Raw genomic sequence first — 20,674 nt, forward strand, 5'->3', positions numbered from 1 at the left:
GATGTAAACAAAATCAAAATGTCATCTTTATGATGATGAGTAAGTGTGGTTAACAAGTACATACGATGACAGGAGAGTGTAAGGACTGTGTCGGCTGCTGACACTTTTCATTCAGAGGTGCGGGGGGGCTCTGTAAAGCTGTAAGATGACATGCTCTCTGAAGTTCATTTTCCAGTTATGATGAATATCACTGCGTTTGATGGGTAACAGCTTCTATCTATCTCAGATTACTTTATAAGATAGATACTGTATGCGTGTTGTAAAAAATTCAAAAGGGGTAAAGGTATTAGTCCCTCTAGCCTTGCCCTGTCCTTACAAGTGACAGCTGACACCAGTTCCTTCAGTATCCTTCCTGAGATTTTATGCAGATACAAGCATGTCTGTGATATGTGCATATATTTTATTTACACCACAAACAGCGTCCTGTGCCCTCTCCCTTATTTGACAACACATTTGGAGGTCATTCATTCGGCAGGTGAGTATTAATAAGTGCCTGGCTGGCACACATCCTGGGAATACAGCAGCGAACAAAACAGACAAGATCTCTACTCTCATGGAGCTCACATTCAAGTAGGGGAGATAAACACACACGGAGAGGATGAATGAGTATTAAAATAGGGTTATTTTGTGGTAAAACATGACTGAACTAGGTGCTTAGGGATGGTCTTGGAAGTAGTAATTTTTAAATGGAGACCTAATTGACAAGAAGGGCCCAGCCAAGGGAAGATGAGCAGAAGGAGGCTCCAGGAAGCTAAAGAAATTGGTATGGATGGGGGCGTGGAGTGGGGAGGGGTCGGGCAGGCAGGGGCTAGGCCAGGTAGGGCCAAGGCAGAGGGTTTGGGTTTCATTTTAAGAGTGATGAGAGGCCCTTAGAAGGCTTGTTTATGTGCCTGATTTGTCAAGAGCGTGGTATCTGCTTTAGGTTTTTGAACAGATAATGCTGGCTTCTGTGAGGCTTTAGACTGTAGATACCTGTGCACACAGAGCTGCTTACTAGTCCATTGGACAATGGGGCATGTGCTCAGTCCTCTTTGGTTGACCTTTAAGCTGTTTCCATTCTTGGATTTTGTGAACAACACTGTAATTGTACTATCTGTGTGGATAAATCTTTTTAAACATTTCTTTTTTGTGGGGGGGGAGCAGAGGGAGAGGGAGAGAGAAAATCCTCAAGCAGGCTCCATGCCCAGTGGGGAGCCCAATATGGGGCCCGATCTCACAACCCTGATCATAACCTGAGTCAAAATCAAGAGTCAGATGCTTAACCAACTGAGCCACCCAGGTGCCCCTTGTTTAAACATTTTAAAAGTAATTTTTAAAAATGTGGAAGCAGAATGATTCTCACGAAGGAGAACCAATGATACGTACCTGAACTTTGTACTACTAAAATATGTTTTGCAGAACATCAAATATTTTTACCCTGAATAGCTTGAGGGGGCCAGGGAATTCATAAACATGTGTAACCTTGGTAACCAGTGTAAAATGAACATTTTGTAGTCTCTCAATCTAGTTTTCTAATAAAATTAACTTTATTGGGGCACCTGGGTGGCTCAGTCAGTGAAGCATCTGCCTTCAGCTCAGGTCATGATATCAGGGTCCTGGGATCGAGCCCCACATCGGGCTCCCTGCTCAGCAGGAAGCCTGCTTCTCCCTCTCCCTCTGCCACCCCCCTGCCCCTGCTCATGTGTACCCTCTCAAATAAATAAATGAAATCTTTTTAAAAAATTAAAAAAGTAAAATTAACTTTATTGAGATATAATTTGTGTGTAATAAAATGTACCCATTTTAAGTGTACAGTTTTAGGTATTTGGCACATCTGTACAGCCCCCTCTAAAGAGATGTTCTGGCCTCATCTTGTCCTTTCCCTGCCCGAGCCCTATACCCGGTCATTTCTCCCAGGAGCTCTGGTTCTTCCTCGTGGAGAATGGTGTTTGAAGCAAAGATCTAGACACTCAGTGTGCTCATGCTGCCAAGGCCCCATTGCTTTTAGGTCCTGTCAGTGGACTGACTTTGGAAATCATACATGAATGTGCATATGTGTGTACACACACAGGTGTCTACGCAGGGCATATGTATTTGTATGTGTTTCTGCATCTGTTCATCTTATAAATACCCTCTGTTGTATTCCAGTGTCATAGGGCTTTCTTCTCTTCATGCAGCCTGCCTCCCACTAACCTCAGGATTTTACTTACTTGCTCAATCCCCTTATATGTACAACTCTTCTGGCTATAATTAGCCAGATTTTTGCTCCAGTACTTGTTGGCTCCCCTTTCCCAGCAGCCCTGCCCTGCCCAGGTGACAGGAAAAGGTGTGGGAAGGGAGAGGGAGGAAGGGAAAGGAGTGAATCTTGTCCCAGTTACTCCATTGGGTGGAAAAAACTGAAGGAAGGAAGGGGTCAGGTAAAATTTTAAACTTGAACATAGTCAATTTCATCAATTTCTCTTTCTCTCTTTTTGTTTCTGACTTTCATGTCACCAGCTAAGTTCATAAAAGTATTTGTAGTACTCTTTAAGCCTTTTGTTTTATTTTTGACATTTGAATCTTTAATCCACCTGAAATTTACTTGGAGTTGTTTTAGGATCTAATTCTATTTGATGCGTCCAAATGGATAGCCGTTTATTCCAACATTAATGTTCACTAGTCTGTCTTTCCCCACCTGAGGTAAGATACATTCTCCACCAGATCCTGCTTTACATGGTTGTTTTCCTGCGTTTTTTTTTTTTTTTTTTAAAGATTTTTATTTATTTGACAGAGAGAGATACAGCGAGAGAGGGAACACAAGCAGGGGAAGTGTAGAGGGGGAGTGTAGAGGGGGAGTGTAGAGGGAGAACTGTATCAGTTGTCTTCCACTGATACAGAAATATTTATTTCTTATATTCGTAAGCATAGTACAAAAATGAGAAGTTCTAGGGGCGCCTGGGTGGCTCAGTCGTTAAGCTTCTGCCTTCGGCTCAGGTCATGATCTCAGGGTCCTGGCATCGAGCCCTGCATCGGGCTTCCCACCAAGCAGGATCTTTTGAGGGCAAACACTACATCTTCTTTCATGTAACAATGTGTATCGAGCACCTGAACCAGTCGTAACATCTAGCTGGAGCTGCTCGCAGTCCAGCTGGGGAAACAGATGTATAAACAAATAAATATAAATACTATGAAAATGCTTTCAGTTGTCTTCCACTGATACAGAAATATTTATATCAGAACTGCACACATTCACTGAGACATTTCCATAAACATAGGATGGGAAGATGAGAATGTTTAAATAGTGTTTTTTAAAAAAAGATTTGTGAGAGAGAGAGAGAGCCCGTGCAAACGAGCGGGGGTAGGGGCAGAGGGAGAGAGAGAATCTCAAGCAGACTCCCTGCTGAGTGTGGAGCCTGACAAGGGGCTCGATCCCAGGACCCTGAGATCATGACCTGAGCTGAAACCAAGAGTCAGATACTCAAATGACTGAGCCACCCAGGCACCCCTTAAATATTGTTTTAATGCTAGCTTCCCATGAACTATATCTCAGAGTATTTATGTATCCGCCCCCTCCCCCACCCCCAAATCCTTGTATAATGCCAATCTCAAAGAAGGCAAAAAGACATATTTTGGGAATGCTTCTTTTGTATATTTTCTGCTGTTAAATACATTAACTCCATATAGTCCATGTTTAATCCTAAATAGTGAATGTGTATACACTACATATTAACAAAATGGTGGTAATTTCTGTACGATATTCTAATAGTTTCTCTGAATGCTTCTTCTAATTCTGTGACTAAAATCATATAAGTAATTTGTGTGTTTTTTTAAGATCAAATTAATGCATTTTAAAATCCCAAGTGTCCATTCTGTGCACACCTATGACAAGATGATTTTAGCCATTCACTTGTAAAAGGGGCATGCCAGCTTTGAAACATACGTTCTGTTTTTGTGTGGTAACCGTGTGAAAAATACCAATTACTGAAACTCTGGGAAGAATGAAGTTACTTGTAAACCTAGTATGCATGCAAAAAGGGCCATCTAAATCAAAACCATACTAGATGCAGTAGACCAGCAACTGGTGGCCAGTCTGACAAAAGTGTACCTTGAAAAGACTGCAGAACCTAAAGTACCTTAGTGAGTGACCATTACAGGTCTTGATTCTAGGACATTTTTTATAATGTCTTGATGCATATGAAGCATTTTGACAAGTGGAATTATGAAATTTCCAAAAATTAAAAGCCTAAATAAAAGTACCAGTTCAGTTGGAACGAACATCATGACACAGTGTTATATGTCAGTTATATCACAATACAGCGGAAAAATAAAAAAGAAAACCCTGACAATTTCAGATCTTGACGAGTGCAATTGAGATTCAGGAATGGGGCCTCCTGAGAAAGAGAATGTATTCTGGTGCCCCTGACGTTAGAAAGTCGTCGTGAGGAGGGACACGGAGAGGAGGGGTGCAGGGCGTGTGCGGGCACCGCTGGGCAGAGCTGAGCCTCTGTTGAAATCCTGCCACCATCCCTTGTGGGTCGGCTGCAAGGGCACCTCCCCTTTCTGTGCCTCCCGATCCTGAGCTGGGACGTGTGCAAGATGGATGTCCTGTGCTGGTTGTGGGATCGAAGTGGGCACATACGGGAGAGACGTGCAGCGAGCGTCTGTGAGCAGGCCTCCCTCCCTCCTCCCTCCCCTGCCCACCCCTGTTTGCCCTTCTCAGTGTTCTCATCTTCCCACGTGTTTTCAGTTCCACCAACTCCCTTGTCGTTCCGTCTTTCTCTCTCACTCTGTTTTTTTCCCATTTTACCCTAAGGTTTGTTATATTTTTAAATTTCCCAATTCCTGTCCCTTTGTTTGACAGGCCCAGTGGCTGTGCTTGCTTCCTTTTGGGGCTCCTGGCCGGGTCTTCGTATGCCTTCAGCGGGGCTGCAGAACCTGGCATTATACGTAAGGTTTTATGAAGATGCATTATTTAAGGGAAGTTTCCATAGTTCTTTACCAGTTTCAGAGGACTTCATTAGTTCTCTGAGTTGAAGATGTCCTTCCCAGATGACTTGTTGGGCCCCTTTCCCTTTGCTTCTCAGGTGTCGGGGGACCTCTCTGTACGTGGGAAGGTGCTCCCCACTCTGTTCTCTGCGCTCAGGGAGGACAGGAGATCCGCACTATACAAGTATAAAGGTACTTAATTATTCCCCAGTAATTCATTAACTGTTACATTCTTGGGTGTGCTTTAATATTTGAGTGTAACAGCTTTGCTTTTAAATATTTTAATGGTGTTAGGGACATAAAAAGCATTCTGTAGTTATTTTCCCTGTTTCAGATATTCCTAACAAATGGCCAGCTCCATTTAAAACAAAGTAGATATTTCTCATTTTAACTGTATTTTTTTCCAACTTGGAAACAAAAGCATTCAATATTTTTGAAGCTAATTGTCTAGTGGAGGAACATTTATTTGGAATCAGTTATAAATTCATTAGAAAAAAAATTCAGTTTGACAGCATTTGGGGTTTCTCATAAGCCTTTTGAAGGCAGAGAGGTCAACTGTAACAAAACAGTATAGTATAGTATATTTAGTATATTTTTTTCTAGTTGGCCAAAGAGCCAAAGTTGTTTTCTTGACTAAAATCATCATTCACATGATTCATCATGATAGCCTGGAAAAGTTAGGCCTCCTCCAGGAGGAGGAGATACCCAAGTAACACATCTTACCAAGTGTCAGAGTTGCAAGAAGAAAAAGATTCCTTTGAAATTAGTGCTGCTTTCTGCACTGATGATTCTGACCTCAAAAATAAAACGGCCATTTTCAAGGGTCTTGATTCTGCTGGGGAGTAATCAAACCAAATTAACAAACATAAACCCCTTACTCCCCCTTTTAAAAAACTACTGGTGATCAATCCTGGCTTCATGTGTGGGGCTTAGCTAACACGTTTAACAAAAATAACTGAGTGCCTCGCCGGTGCTCACTTGGGCTGTGTAATAGTGAACGTGGCACGGAAGGTTCTTGCCCTTGAGACAGACACACACGTGTGTAAGTATAGGTCCTACATATGTTCATACACAAATAGCCTCAAGTACAGTAAAGAGATGAATAGGGCCCGAGGAGAAGGCAATCTTTGCTTCAGAATGCCACCTACCATTAGTTATTTGGCAGAGAAAGTGGAGGCCTTCATCTAGTCTTGAGGATTAATGTCTTTTCTGTGTTTTAATAATAAAGTTGGTGCCAGGCCATGATTTGTGGCAGTTCAGAAAAGAAGCTGCAGTCATCCAATAATATTTGTGCATGGAAACAGAAAATTTGCCCTGGAAATGCAAACATGTGGATTCATACGCAAGGAGTGTTGGCCACAGCCTGTGCGGGAAGGCGGTGGGAACAGATGGTCTGTTTCTCTTGCCCCCATGTCCCTGATGCGACAGGGCTGAGTTGTGGAAGCTGGTGCTTGGAGCTGCATCTTGGAGACAGCTCTGCTCCAGTCTCTGCCGACCAGTCTAGTGTGGGCCTTTCACTTGCTGAAACGGGAGCTTCAGTGCCTTCCCTCTGGTTCATCAGAAGAGATCCTGTTGTCCAGCCTAAATTTTCCAATTCACTGTTTTGTTTGCTTTCCTTTTTTTTTGTTTTTGTTTTTGTGGTATTTGGGTAATATTTTGCTTATCCAGAAGACTGTGCTTTGAAAGCTGAACGTTGAGGGATAAGTGGGGATGTTGAAATGCTTTCAATGAACAAAATTTGGGGGACTAGGAGAGTGGCTGCTCCAGAGCATTAACAGTCCTGTCTGTGTCCTGAGGAACTGGGACAGTTCAGTGTAAATCATTTTCAGATTTGTCTGGATGGCACAGGGACCCCCCCAGACGACCCTCAGGGCTGCCAATGAGAGCAGGTGTGCAGAGACGTGGGGGAGAGGGGAGCTCTGCCCACTCCACTCCCCTTAACTAGGGAGCTGCTACAAAGTCAAACAAAGAACTTGAAAACAGTGGACAAGTTCTTGCCTCTTTGTCACGGACCCTTCCCCCATGGAGCGTGTGCACCAGCTCCCGAGGAGTTCCTGCATGTGACAAGGAGCCACCACAGGACCTTTTCACCTGGGCTTCCCTGTCCTGTCCTCCTCGGCCCTTCTCACACAAGGAAAGTAGGGAAAGGAAGTGTAAGAGTTGACTTCCACACTGAGAGAGCAAGGAAAGTAAGAGCTGTTAGAAATGATGGATTTAAACGTTGATTAACGTTTGAAAGCCCTGAAAGATATTCTTCAATTTTCTCACTAAGTGAAAAACTGCATCATCTTCATTAAGAATATGTATAGAAGTAACCAACACTCAGAACTGTGTAGAAAGCAGCAGATTTTAGCCACTAATGAGTCTGAACCTTTGCAGGATCAGCACGTGGAGATGGTTATTAGGTGCCAGCAGATAGATGCCCGTCCTGGGCTGCCTCAGTCAGGCCCGGTCTTCGTTAAACCAGGCCGTCCTGATTTTTGCAATTAATCTTACTTGGTTACTAAGTGCTTCTCATGCTTAATGAAACAAAATTTAAAGAGTTGACTAGCTTAATTTTGCAGTATGTAAGGCTTCCTTTTTTTATTTCAAAGCACATTTTTCTCCCCACCTTTTGAAGATACTTTCACTAATTCAGATTTTGTATAATATTAAGAATATCATAATTTGTAAGCTGTAAGGATATGTGATTTGAATGCTTCCTACCTAATGGGACTGGAATTTTTCTCCAGTTATGGGAGAGGCAGACCATCATTCTCCAATTTCAAAAACAGTATGCCGCTGGCTGCAGAAGGACGGCTGAGCTAACAGAACATTTAGCATTTTGAAAAATATGCCCTGGGGGAAAATATTTTTCTGTTCAAAAAGATACTAAATTATTTAGCTTGGCAGCTCCAGGGTGTGAATATTTTGACCGCATGACTGTCATTTATTTTTTATTGAGTTCAAATGGAAAAATTGAAAACTTTATTCTGACGTGTAGTCCTTCATTAGATCTCATATAAACCCCTGGCTGCAATGGCCGGCGCGCTCCTGAGATCTGCATAGCACATTCCACTCTGAGGGGACCAGTGTTTAATTTTCAGAATTCTCAGCAAATAGCAGAGCTGCAGCCAAGAATTCCTGCACCGAGACTCCTTCTGGCCCAGATGAAACTAATAATTGCTGGCTGTGTTGCTGTCACTTATTACTAATCCAGGTCTGGCTGCTCACTGTTTTTAATTTTCTTTTTCTGAACCCAAAGGCAGTGTTTGCCTTTTCCCAGGAGAAGGCGTGATCATGTGCTGGAGATTCCAGCGGCTGGAGGTGGAGGCCTTCTCTACCCTGACATAACTGGGCTTTGTTGTCGGGCTGGTGGGTGTGGGCTCGCTCGTAGACTCAGTGCAGCAGAGGATCGGCGTGGGGCAGGGTCTTCCAGAAAAACAAGACTGTGTTGGGGATTGGCCCTAAGGTTTTGAACCTAGTGTGATGGAAAGCAGCTCTTTCCTAGCATAGGGTATCGACTGATGCCACTGGCCATTTTGGGGCAGAATGTTGAATTGGGTGGATAGTATGTTTTAATGTTTATTGCAAGTTATAAAAGTGATAGAACTTTGGGACAAACATTCAAAATATTATCACCATTTAACATTCTGTTAAAATCAGATCAGATTGTATTCGTTTCACATTTTAAACTGTATTAACTGTGTGTAGAGAATAAAAATCATGGAACTTGGAATTGGGCAGTTTTGGCTTTGTCTCAGCTGGCTTTCTGACCTTAGGCCAGTGATGTAAGATCTCTGAGTCCTTAGTCTTAGTCTTTTTTTTATATATATATATATATATAAAAAATAGCATAACATTACAGAGTTGGTGTGAGGATTAATGATATGGTAGGTATGGAGTGCCTATGTAAGGCCTAGGGCATATTTGGTACTCAACAAATGATCCATTCTATATTTATTGTGAATTGTCTATCTCCGTCCAGTCTGTCTGCCTGCCCACCCATCCACCTGCCTACCTACTTGCCTATCTATTTATATTTATCTTATAGATCTTTTTTTTTTTTTAGGCTTCCCCCTTCTTTTTTTAATCCAGCTGTATTCTGGGGGTGCCTGGGTGACTCCATCAGTTAAGCATCCAACTCTGGGTTTCGGCTCAGGTCATGATCTCGGGGTTGTGAGATCGAGCCCCGTGTGGGGCTCCATGCTCACTGGGGAGTCTGCTTGAGGGTTCTCTCTCCCTCTGCTCCTCCCCCTACTTGCGCCCCCTCTCTCTCAAAACTCGGAACTCTCGCTGAACTGACTGTAATGGAATAGAGGGTGACAACCGTAGAAGAAACTTAAGCAGCATTTTGGAGGCTGGACTGTGGATGGACCAGCACTGATGGGTTCAGCAGAGCAGAGAAGACAGAACAGGGTAGAAGCAGGTAATTGAAGGGCACATCCCTGGAGGCCACAGACATGGAGGGCATGGAGTATCTTGGAGGGCGAACATATTGCAGGAGCTGCGAACAGGAGAATTGTTTGAAAATTGGGTTCCTGGGCTCCTGTCTCTGCTGCATGTGGCCAGGGGACTGCCTTTCCCCACTCTAGAAGAAGACTGGTGCTGTATTTTCAGAACCCTTCAGCTGGGCACAGTTAAGGAGAGGGATGAATACCACAATAGGTATTGGGTATGTGTGAGTGATCTAAACAGACCAAAAAAGCTCTGTTCTTGTGGGAGGAGATAAACAGTGAACAGTAGATGTAGTAAAGTGGTTTGCCTAGGATGTTAGAAGTGATAAATACTTACAGAAGAACTTAGAATAAGGGAAGTTGTGAGTGCTGGGGGGAAGGGTTGTAGTTTAAAACGAGGTGGCAGAGTGGGAGTCTATTTGAGCAATGCATTGGGAGAGGGAAAGAGTTTTGCTGATTGGAGGTGGGAGTGTTCGGGGCAGAGGAACAGGTAGAGCAAAGGCCTTGAGTTGGACGCAAGACTGGAGCATCAAGGAGGTTAGCTGGTGGAGGGGAGTGAGAGGTGAGGTCAGAAGTACTGAAGGGCCATGGACCGGGCAGTGGAGATCACGTAGGGCCTTGCTGGCTATTGTAAGGACTTGCTTTGTCTCAGAATGAGTTTGAGTAACACGGTCTGACTTAACGTTTTAACAGAATCGAATCAGAGTCTGCATACTGAGTTGCAATGCTCTCTGCCCAATTTTGGCCAACACACAGAGGCTCCCAGGCTTATTGCTTCCCCTCCTCCCACCACCCCCAACAGACACACACACACAGGAGAATGGAGGATGTCTCTCTAGGGAAGAGAAACAGTTCTGCCATCGACATACGGCCACTGCTTATGTCTCTGCTGTCTCACTCTTAACTCGGACAGACGTGCTGGGGGAAAGTCTCTCACATGAAAGAAACCAAAACAAAGAGGAAGATTAAAAAAGAATGTGAAAGGAACAGAAACAATAAAGGAGCAAAAGACATTTCAAAGAAACTGTAATTAAAATCCTCAGATAAGGGAAGACTCTGTGTCTACGGAACAACAGGGGCTCCAGAAAGGATCATTCACAGAATAAATAGGGCTCTTGGATATTGGAAGATTATTAATTCAGTAGAAGGGCTGGGACATCAAATGGAGACTACCTTCCCCAAAGTAGATTTCAACAGGCGGGGAGGCAGACAATAAAGTGGAAATGGAGGTAACAAGGTGCAGCTAGAAGAAGCCGGGCTGGTGTTTGTTGGGCAGGGGGAGCTCCAGGATGGACAGGGCAGGATGGGAGAGGACAGGAGGAACTCTGGGATGGACAGAGCAGGACAGGAGGAACTCCGGGACAGACAGGAGGACCTCCAGGACAGGTTCAGGGAGACCACTGTTGTCCAGGTGCGTGTCACTCTCCAATGTACACATGTCACAGGCCTGGAGGTGTTGTTACCGAATCATCCTTGTATTGAGAATATGTGCAGAAAAGTAGGAGGCCACAGATCAGAAGGAAACATGTTGTCAAAAAAGGAAATGTGATCGTTGTTCTATAAGTGATTCCTTTGGGAATAATATTTAGGTGCTATTTAGTTGTAATGTGAACAGTACTGATTTGGTGAACAGGTGTGATGTGCAGAGAAGGTGGGGGGATGCTCTGGAGAGCTACATCCATATCGTCTGTATGAAGTCCGTATGTAATGCCTGGAGTAGAAAGACTTAAAAAGCATGGGGCGCCTGGCTGGCTCTGTCGGTGGAGTGCATGACTCTTGATCTTGGGGTCATGGGTTCGAGCCCCACACTGGGCGTGGAGCCCACTTAAAAAATTTTAGAAAGCAGTTATGAACATGTGACCTGCAGATATTTTTTTTCTCTCTTTTTTTTTTTTTTTTTTTAATTTATTTGCGAGAGAGAGAATGAGAGACAGAGAGCATGAGAGGGAGGAGGGTCAGAGGGAGAAGCAGACTCCCTGCCGAGCAGGGAGCCCAATGTGGGACTCGATCCCGGGACTCCAGGATCATGACCTGAGCCGAAGGCAGTCGCTTAACCAACTGAGCCACCCAGGCGCCCGTGACCTGCAGATATTGAACAAGGAGAAAGTGTAGCAGAAGCAAGGAGGGACAGGGGACCACTTTGCCCCCAATACAGGTCCTGTAGAACTACCTTTAAAACTATGTAAATAGGTTGTTTTGATGAAAGTAAAAATTAACTTTCAGATATTTGATGAAACCAGGCTCCATCCATTCCTACACTGAGGCCACACTTGTCCCCAGAGTGTGGCTGTTTCTGGGCCAAGGAGCCCTCCCTCTGGGACAGCCCTTGTCTTCTCTCGGCTTCCGTGGCTGCCATCCTGTCTTCTGAATTACTGTGTTCCTTTAGAGACCTTAGTACAGTCAGTCCAATCGTAACCCAGCGAGTGGCTGGGAGCATTCCACCCCTAGTTCTCTGGTCTTGTGGTGACTCTGCATTTTCATCCCAAGGGCACCCCCACCCCCGACTTATAAGCCATTAGTGGTTATTTTCTCGTAACTTCCAATTGCTGATAACACATTTCACTCTAGAGAAGCCTACTAGTGCTATTGTTCTAGCCATTTACATATTCTAGACTGGAAATTCTGCAGTATCAGGGATTCTGTTTCTTACGGAGTGTCTGTCAGTCTGTGCACGCGGGAGATCCTCAGGTATTTGACACAAGTTCTCCTACGCCATGAAACGTAGGGTATGTAGTGTTTAAGAGCATGGCTTCTGAGTCAGTGAGCCTGGATTTGAATCCCATCGCTGTCACGTCCTGGCCTGGTCCCTTCCTCTGTGTCAGGATGGGGGTGCGGGGCGCGACAGGGACCCCGCTCAGCACACAGCATGTGCCCGAGACTGCTCACAGCGCTGTTTCTGCCTCCCTGTGGGGCCATCATTGCTCTTGGCTCGGTCTGGTTATGAAGTCAGAGCTGCCCAGCACGTGTGCATGTGTTAATGACTCTCGGGCACATTTCTTCAGCTGTCCTTCTGGTGGATGTCTGCACCCGTCTCTTGCTGAAGTGCTCTCTCTCAGCTTCCAGTTAACACTGACAAGCCCTCTCCTTCCCAAACATTTCACCTTCTCACTGTGTTGTGTTCCTGGTCATCATCCTACTGTTCTTCCAAAATTTATTCACCACAGTGAATGATTAATTGGGCGTTTAAAAATATTTGGTGTTAGTAAAGCCACATGCCCTGAATTCTCTACTAATGTTATTGTAATATAGATCATGTTACAACAGAAATATTTTTAAAGCAAAAATTCTCTTCTCAGGAGATAGATTTATTTATTTTTAGGAATGTTTATTATAGAACTTCTGGTACAGTAGGGAAAATGTTCATGTCCTTCACAATATGTTTTCCTTGTGAGGTATTTTGGCTGCATTAGAAGAGAGTAGTAATAAGATAATTTTAGGGGTGTCTGGTTGGCTCTGTCCGTGGAGCATATGGCTCTTGACCTTGGGGTTGTGAGTTCGAGCCCCACGTTGGGTGTAAAGATTACCTAAAAAAATAGAATATTAAAAAAAAGATTATTTTACAATTTGTTTTTCTGAAAGGCTGAGCAACCCTTTCAAGACTGAGATGTCCTCAAGGGTAGTAATCTGTGTTCTGTTCATCTTTGTCCACTGTGTGACATTTATAAAGTCTTAACTGTCAACCGAAGGACTACATTCATGAGTGGATTAAAACTATAGTGTTTCATTTGTTTGTAATTTTTATTTTGATATAATTTCAAACTTAAAGAAGAGTTAACAAAATTAGTACAAGGAAATCCCATATACTGTTTACCCAGATTTACCAATTGTTTACTAAGTTTTAATTTTTTTTAAAAGATTTATTTATTTATTTGAGAGATTGCATGTGTGTGCGTATGGGGGTCTGGGCAGAGGGAGAGGGAGAGAGAGAGAGAGTCCCCAAGCAGACTCCCTGCTGAGCATGGAGCCCGACACAGGGCTCAATCCCAGGATCCTGAGATCAGGACCTGAGCCGAAGTCAAGAGCCAGACCCTCAACCAACTGAGCCACCCAGGTGCCCCATTTTAATTTTTATATATGCATAGTGTTTTTCTGAACCCTTTGAGAATAAGTTGCTGACATCATGCCCCTTTACTCCTAAATACAGTACGTAGTTCCCAAGAAGTCTATTTTCCTATAAAGTGCAGTCCTCTGTATTTAGCCTTGATATACTACTGTGCTCTCCCCTGCAGTCCACAGTCTCATGCTGCCTGGTACAGCCATTTCTTTCGGGTCCAAAGCCATATGGTCCACATTAGTCTTATGTCCTCCTTTAATTCAATCTGGAGCAGTTCTTTAGTCTTTCTTTACTTTCTTGACCTTAATTAACATATTTTGAAGGGTAGGGATCAATTATTTTGTAGAATAGTCCTCAATTTGGGTTTGTCTAATGTGTCCTCATGATTCAATTGAAGTTTGCTAGTTTTGGCAGGAAAGCCAGACAAGGGATGTTGGGCCTTCTTCGTACCTCGTGATGTCAGTACCAATATTACTGATCTGGTCAGTCGGTTAGATTGTATCCACCAAGTTTCTCCACTGTAAAATTACTGTTTTCCCTTTGTAATTAATATGTAATTTGTGGGGAGATGCTTTGAAGCTATAAATATCTTGTTCCTCATCAAACTTTGACTCAATAGTTGTAGCATCCATCCTTCCAGACTTCCCTGTTAGTTGGTATTATGCTCTAAGAAAGAGCTTCCCTCTCTTCTTTTTAAAATTTGTCTTAGTTCAAGCTCATAGATTCTTCTTTTATTCAAGGAGTTATATTCCTTACTGTCATTGATTATTTCAATGCTTGAATTATTCCAGCTTCGGTCTGAGGGAACCCCTACCTACTAACTGTTCCTCTGACCTTTGGAAATGTCTTCATAATTCTTGGAGAATTTCTTGCTTGTTGGTGTATAACAAGATGTTCTAAGTTTTTCATGTACTTTCTTTGCCCCAGCCCTGGACTCAGCCTTTTTCTAGGATGACTTGGTTCCTTTTTGTGGAGAATGGTATTTTAAAAGCAAGATCTGGGTGCTTGGCGTGCACATTGCTAATAATATGTTGTTGGCTTTAGATCCTGTTAGGTCTCAGATCTCTCAGTCTGAGCCAGGGAATATGTGTACCTGTGTGAGTATAATATACCTCCGTCTGTGTCTGAATTAAAGCTCTGTGTCTAAGTGAACAGTTCACATCATTCCACTTCAAATCTAGCAGCCCACAATTTGTTCTAGTCTCAGCATGTTTGTAACCCCCAATGGTGGAAACCTGGCTCCGTGATGCTTTTCCGTGTCCCTAGTATCTTGTCTAAGCCTTGGCATTGAGTGGTAAATCCATGTTTAAGGATTTGGATGAATGAATGAGTAAATCCAGTCATTACAGTGTTATCTCTATACATATTCTCACTGCTGTAACCAATATTTGGCGTGAGGTGGATGGTAAATAAAATTTTGTTGAACAAGTGGTTCTTTCCTCTCCAATATCTTCCTATTTAATTTTCAAACCAAATGAGATATGACTCCATATAAGTATTCTTGGTTTTATTTGTTTTTGTTTTTTTAAAGATTGATTGACTGACTGATTTAGAGAGCACAAGCAGGAGGGGCAGAGGGAAAGGGAAACAGAATCCCGAGCAGACTCTGAGCTGAGCGTGGAGCCCTACATGGGGCTGGTTCCCATGACCCTGAGATCTTGACCTCAGCGGAAACCAAGATCGGACACATAACCGACTGAGCCACCCAGGTGCCCCAAGTACTCTTGTTTTTTTGCCATTTAAAGCTTGAATCCAGAGAAATTATTCAATTAATAGGAACAATCATTTTCCAGTAAAAAAGAAGTCATAAATAAAAATAAAATTACTCTGTACGAAAAACAGTTCTTTTATTTGAAAAACCTCAGATTTGGGCAGCACCATTGTAAAGGTTCCTGATTTTCTAATTACAGAAATTGTAGCATGCAGAGTCTGGCACACTTTTCACATTTGTCAGCCTCCATTGTCAGACAAAAACAATTTCCATGTCACTGCTGCTTGTTTTAAGTTGCTATAAGAAAATGCTGGCAGCTAACTTTAGGAGCAAGTGATTAAAAATTTCTGATAACCTGCAGACTCATTGCCAGTTATATTAACTGTGAATGATCTGGGGAAAAAACAGTAGGGTTTCATACACCAATGCCCTCAAAGGGTGTAGATTTACAATTTAGGACAGCTGTTAATGATGTTCTTTCATGAAGTGGATTTTTTTTTTCTTAAACCTCAGGAAATGCCTATTTTTGTCTTGATATAATTAAAACTAACAACTCCTTGCTCATAAACTCTTATTTTATTCCTAGAACTTGTTTAAAAAACTACTTTATCCGGGGGCGCCTGGGTGGCTCAGTCGTTAAGCGTCTGCCTTCGTCTCAGGTCATGAACCCAGGGTCCTGGGATTGAGTCCCACATCAGGCTCCTTGCTCAGCAGGGAGCCTGCTTCTCCCTCTGCCGCTCCCTGCCACTCTGCCTACTTGTGATTCCTCTCTCTCTCTGTGTCAAATAAATAAATAAAATCTTAAAAAAAAAAAAAAAAAATAAGAAACTATCCTTTTATGTATTTGCTTTTTCTCTCTACCTGAAGGGTATTAAGTGTAGCATATGCATTGTAATTTCTAGGATAGAATTCACAGTATAATTTCTAATGAGTCATACTACTAGACACCTAGGAAAGAAACAAGTGGGTTAGTTTTCAATTAGCAATAATCGTGCCTCGGATAAACCTCATTGGCTACGATACTGCCACTGCGCAAAGCTACAAGTGGGTTAGTTTTATGTTCAGGAAGACTTCCATACAGTTGGCTGGGAAATGATTTTTTTTTTTTTTCAAGATTTTGTTCATTCATCAGAGACAGAGGCAGAGGGAGAAGCAGGCTCCCCACCGAGCAGGGAGCCCGATGCAGGACTCGATCCCAGGACCCTGGGATCATGACCTGAGCCGAAGGCAGACGCCTAACCATCTGAGCCACCCAGGCGCCCTGATTATTTTTTGTTTTAAAGAAGTTTTCTTCCAACATGGTTTCCTTAACCCTTTACAGAAACATTTAAATTTTTTGTCCCCCTGCTTAAAAGGGGAGAGTGCCAGGATTCTGTATCTTTTTTTTTTTTTTAAAGACTTTATTTATTTATTAGAGAGGGAGGGAGAGAGAAACAGCATGAGAAGGGAGAGGGTCAGAGGGAGAAGCAGGCTCCCCGCTGAGCCAGGAGCCCGATGTGGGACTCGATCCCAGGACTCCGGGATCATGACCTGAGCCGAAGGCAGTTGCTTAACCAACTGAGCCACCCAGGCACCCAGGATTCTGTATCTTTTAAAACTAAGAAAAATCAAGACATTTAAAGCACTTCAGTCTCTAAAGCCCTTCCTATTTAAAGAAAAACTAAACAGCAGTTTACATACTCTTTTCTAAGATTAAATGTTTGAAAGTATAAAGTTTTTTGGATCTTTTTTTTTTTTAAATTTGAGAGAGCGAGCGTGCGTGCGCATGTGTGCAACCAGAGGGAGGGGCAGAGGGAGAGAGAATCCCAAGCTGACTCCCAAGCTGACTCCCGACCCAGCACGGAGCCCGACGTGGGGCTTGGTCTCACGACCCTGAAATCATGACCTGAGCTGAAACAAGAGTCAGTTGCTTAACCAACTGAGCCAGCCAGGCGCCCCTGGATTTCTGTCTTTGTATAGACGTACAAAACTAAAATCCCAAAACTGTTGTTTAAGAATTACTTGGGGGGGGGGGTGGTTAAAGTGTTGTCGTATCATAGATTCCCTGCTGCCTAGTTTGGCTGATCTCAGTAAGAGGAGATTGCTCCAGCATCATCCTAGTATTGCTGATTTACACACGCGTTCATGGTAGTAACTGTTAGAGGCAGGTGTAGTTGGTAAGACAAAAATGTCTTTGCACTTGTAACCCAAAGTTACTTTTTTGATTTCTCTTTGAATTGTCACTTCAGGGCCCCCTATTGGGTTTATGATAATGCAGTGTCTTCTTCAAGGAGTGGGTCCCCCAGGAACTGGACCCACATGAGGACTGGCAGGAGTTACCCAGGGAAACTCGTATTTGCCTCGGTGGGTCTGTGTCTGGCTCTGCCTGCCCACCTGTTCCTTGCCTTAAGCAGGAGGACTGTAGGAAGGGGTGAGCAGAGGGGCTAGTGGGGGTCTTTCTCCAGGCTGGATGTTGTCCCCCCGCCCCCCCACTTTCTAGGCACACCCTCATCTCTTGTCAGTGGTGGCTTTGTCTTCATTGCTTTCTCTCACAGGAGAACATGGCCTCAGAAATGGGATCCATGCAGTGTTTTGGGGTTCGTGTTGTATTTCCTTCTGTTTTACATGTTTTTGAATGAGACAAACATCAAGTAAATTAAGATGCAGGTACATTTTCATTTCACTCATGAACTAAAGGTACTCATGGATAAGTAACTTCTTGTCACCCTTTCCTATAAATTTGCAGGGAGCCAAGCGTCTCTTGCCAGTTGAAGTAGACACTAACTCTCCTTTCTGTTTTTAAGAATGCAGCAAAGGGGGGCGCCTGGGTGGCTCAGTTGGTTGAGCGTGGGACTCTTGATTGTGGCTCAGGTCATGATCTCAGGGTTGTGAGATTGTGCCCTGGGTGGGCTCCACGCTGGGCATGAAGCCTGCTCAGTATTCTCTCTCTCCCTCCCTCTCGCTCTGCTCTCGCTTGCTCCCACAGTCTTTCTCTCTCAAAAAAGAGAACACAGCAGAATATTTGTAAAAAACGACACACGAATCTTTTAACAGAAACATATTAAAATTTAAGTGAGTCAAGTCCAGTTATGGAGGGGCCAGTTTGAATTAGAAAACAGTCTGGAGGGGCGCCTGGGTGACTCAGTCGTTAAGCGTCTGCCTTTGGCTCAGGTCATGATCCTGGGGTCCTGGGATCGAGCCCCGCATCGGGCTCCTTGCTCTGCGGGAGGCCTGCTTCTCCCTCTCCCTCTGCTGTTCCCCCTGCTTGTGTTCCCTCTCTCTCTCTCTGTCAAATAAATAAATAAAATCTTAAAAAAAAAAAAAAAAAGAAAAGAAAACAGTCTGGGGTGCAGATCTGTAGGTGTTATGCCGTCCCAGTGGTGGGGGGCCACCCCGGGGGCCGTGGATCTTTCCCACAGTGGTGGCCCTGGAACAGCACAGTGTCTGCCCAGCACCCTGGACACGCTTGATAAAGATCATTTACTGAGTGAGTGAATCCTAAAGCTTCAGGTACTTCTTAAGTTTTTAAATGAAGGAACTTAATCTAGAAACTGAATAGCTGAGGTGGAAATACAGCCAGGTTCCCGGTAGCTGCTCAGCACTGACTACACTTTATCATCTTCAAAATCTGTAATAATTGGAACTGACCCAAACATACATAATAATGTGAGATTTTTAGTCATACTAAAAATTGTGATTAGCATATAAGTTATAAATAGGTAACTATAATATTCTTATGGAAGTACTTAAACAATTTGCTTTCTTGAGTTGTTAAAATACCTGTTCTTTTAATATTGTTTGCACTGTTCATTTGTTAGTAAACTCTTTGTGGGAGTTATGCAGACATTCTTTTAGTAGATTATCCTCTCTGGGCTGACATAAAGGCTGCATTCATTGAACAATATAGGATCATTGATTTTAGTGTGAAGGGACTAGAAATTATCTAGTTCAAGCAGTTCATTATTTGGGGGAGGAAATGGCCCTCCACGTAGTTATGTAACTGCTCAGTGTCACATTGGTGGCTCATCTCAAACCTGAAATAGAGCTTGGGGTTTATGGCTCTCTGTCTCGGGCATCTTTCTTGTAAATAATAGACTTCTCACTACTATGTAACATAAGTTAGTGTCTTTCTGTGCAGGTTTATCTAGGCAATATGTTAAATATGTTCAAATATGGGACATTGAGGGGCAGCCTTACATGTAAAATTGTGTTTAAAAAACAACTTTTCTGTTCTCCCTAGTGCTCACAGAGTGTTGGTTACAGAGGGGGTTAATGAGAGGGAGGCCCACAGGGAAGGGGCTAGGGTCAGCAAGCATTTGGGAAGAGTCTGAACATCGTCCATCAAGAAAGGGAATAAAGGTAGTTGTGGGGACATCACAGACTGCGTATGCTCTGCATCTAACACCAAAGGCATGGCCAGGATGGTAGTGAAAAAGGCAAGTTGCAGAGTAGTATGTATTATCCTATCAAAAATAAAATAAGGGGCTCCTGGGTGGCTCAGTCGTTAAGCGTCTGCCTTCGGCTCAGGTCATGATCCCAGGGTCCTGGGATCGAGTCCCGCATCAGGCTCCCTGCTCCGCGGGAAGCCTGCTTCTCCCTCTCCCGCTCCCCCTGCTTGTGTTCCCTCTCTCACTGTCTCTCTCTGTCAAATAAATAAATAAAATCTTTAAAAAAAATAAAATAAAACCCTGCATGTGTATGTTTATGTATTATGTGTTATATGTCTCCATATGAGGAATGTAGGGATATACACACACATATAATATATATACATATATGTTACATATGAGATGTTTATCTGTGAACGAGCATGGAGCATTAATTGTCTCCTGGAATGGGATCTGGAAACCTTGTTGTTTGTTACTTTGTTTATCATTATATTGTTTAATTTGTTTCAAGAAGCATCTATTAACTTTTGTTATTAAAAAGACCTAATAAAGAAAAATTAAAATCAACCTATAGCTTTGTGTATTTATGATTTTTTAGGGTTAGGGTTAGGGTTGCTAGAGGTACTTGGGTGGATCAGTCGGTTGACCATCTGAGTCTTGATTTCAGCTCAGGTCATGATCTCAGGGTTGTGAGATTGAGCCCCATGTCGCACAGGGCGTGGATCCTGCTTAAGATTCTCTCTCTCCCTAAGCACCACACCCCCCCCCCCCCCCCAGCTCACACACGCACATGCTCTCTCTCTCAAAAAAATATGGGATGCTTCGTGAATTTGGATGTCATCTGTGCCCAGGGGCCATTTGATCTTTTCTGTATTGTTCTAATTTTAGTGTTTGAGCTGCTGAAGCAAGCACTGATGTTGTTGATAGTGTTTTTTTTTAAATGAATTTATAACAGTGAGGTCCGTTAGTAGAATTTCCCACAGAAGAAAATCATAGATTACCTGGCTCTGTTTGGTTGGTTTCTAATACACTGAAATTCTTCAGTAATAATATATGCAGAAGGGAACATCTTGAGGATAATTTTCAGATGTGCTTTCCCTAAGATCACATTTTTCAAATGCTTACATTCTTCATTCACATAATTTTAAGCATTTACATAATT

At 43.2% G+C, this 20,674-nt stretch overlaps 1 protein-coding gene and 2 non-coding genes across 8 annotated transcripts in view; 1 reads left to right on the forward strand and 2 right to left on the reverse strand.

Annotated features, from left to right (window-relative positions):
* Positions 1-20,674, forward strand: part of DISP1 (dispatched RND transporter family member 1) — a 177,102-nt gene that overhangs the window by 40,327 nt on the left and 116,101 nt on the right. Inside the window, exon 1 of one of the 6 annotated variants that reach the window (XM_035008624.1) lies at positions 3,379-4,905. The exons of the other annotated variants lie outside the window; for them this stretch is intronic. The gene's annotated coding sequence lies outside the window, so the exon portion shown is untranslated. Of the gene's footprint in view, positions 1-3,378; positions 4,906-20,674 lie in introns of those variants that run through there. 6 annotated transcript variants of the gene reach the window in all.
* On the reverse strand, positions 16,043-16,185 carry LOC118013023. The gene has a single exon (XR_004679900.1). It is a non-coding gene; the product is annotated as a U4 spliceosomal RNA (small nuclear RNA).
* On the reverse strand, positions 20,319-20,424 carry LOC118013038. The gene has a single exon (XR_004679911.1). It is a non-coding gene; the product is annotated as a U6 spliceosomal RNA (small nuclear RNA).

This window comes from Mirounga leonina, unplaced genomic scaffold (genome assembly GCF_011800145.1).
Source record: "Mirounga leonina isolate KUSES-001 unplaced genomic scaffold, KU_Mleo_1.0 Mir_152, whole genome shotgun sequence".
NCBI classification, from domain to species: Eukaryota; Metazoa; Chordata; class Mammalia; order Carnivora; family Phocidae; genus Mirounga; species Mirounga leonina.